Here is a 2,833-nt window from a genome sequence, read left to right as displayed (position 1 = left end):
CGTGATTCAAGCGCTCTCCGTGTTTGGCGCATCTTCAACCCATCGCGCGTGGACACGTGCCCCATGGCTCGGACCCAAAATTTTCATAGGTTGTGCACGTCGAGCTTCGTCACATCCGCCCATCCCTCCTCGACAGCAACCACCCCTCTGTCTACTTGTCCTCCATGTACCCGCCCCCTCTGCCCACTCGTCCTCCACCTCCTCCGTCGAGCCGTCCCTACCGCGCCTCCCCTTCCTAGATCCCCCAATCGCAAACCCTAGCGCCCACAACGTCCTCTACCTTGCCCTCCTTCTTCGCATCTCGCATGCCAGATAGGTGGGAGCAGCCATCGTCGCAGATGCTGGAGGAAGGCCCAAGTGGCGGTGACATGTGGGAGACGAATATGAGGGGTGGCAACAGCGAGGGCAAGAGGTGGGTGTAGTCAGACCAGGTGCTGGGGAACGTGACACTGTGGAAGAGAATTCTGACTCGCCGACGATGTTGATGTCGAGGGACAACCCCGACGACGAGGACATGTGGGAGCCAGAACCGCCTGAGGACCCTCTTCTCCTCGGCCAAGAGACCCACGCCGCAACTGGAACCCTCTTCTCCTCATCCGACGACAGTGGTGGCCACTACTCCGGTCAGGCATAGCATAGGCAGCTTGCAGCTTCTTCTGCGCTTGGCCATGGCCTGGCAACCTGCTACTCAAGAGCTTCTCCTTGTTACACAAGCCAAAAAGGTATCCCATACCCACAGCTACTAGCTACACCTACGAAACCTGTTTATCCTGCTGCAATTTCTGCTTACTTTGTGGCTAAATTCAAAGAATGGTAGTGTGAAGTGGAATCAGAATGGGAACTGGGTACGGACTGCCTCAAAGGATTAGATTATTAAGGTCCGTGGCTTGTGCCTTTTGTATTTCCTTATCTTCATCAAAGAATTGTTGGATTACAGTGTGTACTCTATAACCAGAATTCTATACTATCTATGGAGATGGCCCAATCCATCCTTGTGATCAAATGATTGATAAGTTTGTTTTCTGATGCCAGTAATGTATTAATTTTGGTCCATTTGCTAATTCATTTTGCAGCTATATGACTTTAGATCCATGAAAGAGCAGCAATCCTTCTGATGGGACGTCGTTGGTTAGATAGCTATTACAGTATCAAGATTTTTATATGTTCCTTTACATATCTTAAGGTTCACAAATTGACACAGGTTTTATATGTAGCAGTTCATTTGTTCACTATAACCATACATTCTATGATTGTTAGAACACCAAAAGCAATGCCTTTTGGTCCCAAGCAACTTGGAGTAGGCTAGAGTTGAAACCACATTCTAGATTGTTAGAACAATGGCTAGACCGCTAGAAATTTTCTAGGAAAGTATGATGCCCACACTTGTATGCCAAGGTTGTATCGAATATGTATTTGGTTACTCCTTTCCTACATTTTTTCAGCACTGATGTGGCACCCGTTTCATGAACAATATTTTGTTAGTGTGAGCTTTGATGGAGCTATATTTCATTGGTTCGTCGAGTAAGATATATGTAGCATAATTGAAATTACTCATCTTGGTTAGACTAGGACTTTGCTACTTTGTGCTAAGTTCTTCAATTCTTTTCACCGTCCAAAATCAACACACAACTGTTACGTATTTTGTTGTCTGAAAATGATGTCTCGAGTGTCAATTTGATGAACTAGCGGTTCCATTTATTTGGCAGCCATGAAGCTCCACATATTGAAACAAGTAACACACATGACAGTAGTGTCTATGATCTTTCATGGCATCCTGTGGGCTATCTACTTTGTAGGTACTTAGCTACTTTCGCCAACCAAATAAGAGGAAGCAATTTGGTCCTATCTGACCTTTCATGGCTAAAAAATGTCAATGCCTTTTTCAAGTCCTGTATCAGCAACTCATGATGCCAATTCGACCTAACCATATATGGTCACCTTGGAGTCTGAATGCATAGCCTCATCTTGTTGGTGATAGAAGAACAATTATAAGGCCCCCTCATGTTCTCACGGAAGGAACAAAAACGACAATGTTGGGGTCATGCTTCGGTGCGCCGAAGGTCTCACACGAAGAAGCAGCTTCGGCTGAAGTCGTCTCCAAGAGATGGCCGAAGGTCCCTTTTCATGGAGCTTCGGCGTTTTAAACCGACATAGAGATAGAATGACCTTTTTATACATATAGGTCTGAGTCAATGCTGTAAACTTTCGCAAGGGGCATAATTGTAATTTGTCACAGGCTGCGACCTGTGCCTATAAATAGATGAACAGTACCTCTGTACTGTTCACGTGAACCTGTCATTTGCTTTCGCATCACGCTTGTACTTTTGCCTTCCGCAGGAACGAAGGTACATTTGTAATTCAAAGTCATTTATATTCATTAATACAAGTAGAGATAACTCTATGACAATATTTAAATGTTTATTTCATATTCTATGATTTATGTGAATGCTTCATTCTTCGTTGTTATGCTTACGAAGGAATGTCCTTCGTAACCTTCGTCCGAGATGCTTTATATCCCGAAGGGATATATCGTTATGGAGGACGAAGGACCTTAACACTTAACATTTTTTGTGTTGCCTTGTTCTTAATTCTTAGCATTTGAGAACAAGTCCCCAACATTGGCGCCCACCTCCGGTCAACTCACTTCCACCTTTCTGAGCTGATGGCTTCGATCAACACTCAAGCTGGAGCCGCTTCGGCTTCGAAGCTGGTGCTCCCGATAACAGGCGGTTCTTGCTCAGAGCCAGCTAACAAAAAGCAGAAGAAGGAGGCTCAGAGAAGGGTACAGCATGTTGGAGTGCAGGGACCCTTCATTAAGTCAAAATGGTCTCAC

The 2,833-nt window shown here is 45.3% G+C and overlaps 1 pseudogene; it reads left to right on the top strand.

Moving 5' to 3' along the window:
- Positions 1–668: 668 nt before the first annotated feature.
- On the top strand, positions 669–1,306 carry LOC118476785 (uncharacterized; annotated as a pseudogene).
- Positions 1,307–2,833: the final 1,527 nt, after the last annotated feature.

This window comes from Zea mays, chromosome 3 (genome assembly GCF_902167145.1).
Source record: "Zea mays cultivar B73 chromosome 3, Zm-B73-REFERENCE-NAM-5.0, whole genome shotgun sequence".
NCBI classification, from domain to species: domain Eukaryota; kingdom Viridiplantae; phylum Streptophyta; class Magnoliopsida; order Poales; family Poaceae; genus Zea; species Zea mays.
This window is presented reverse-complemented; position numbering and strand designations above follow the sequence as displayed.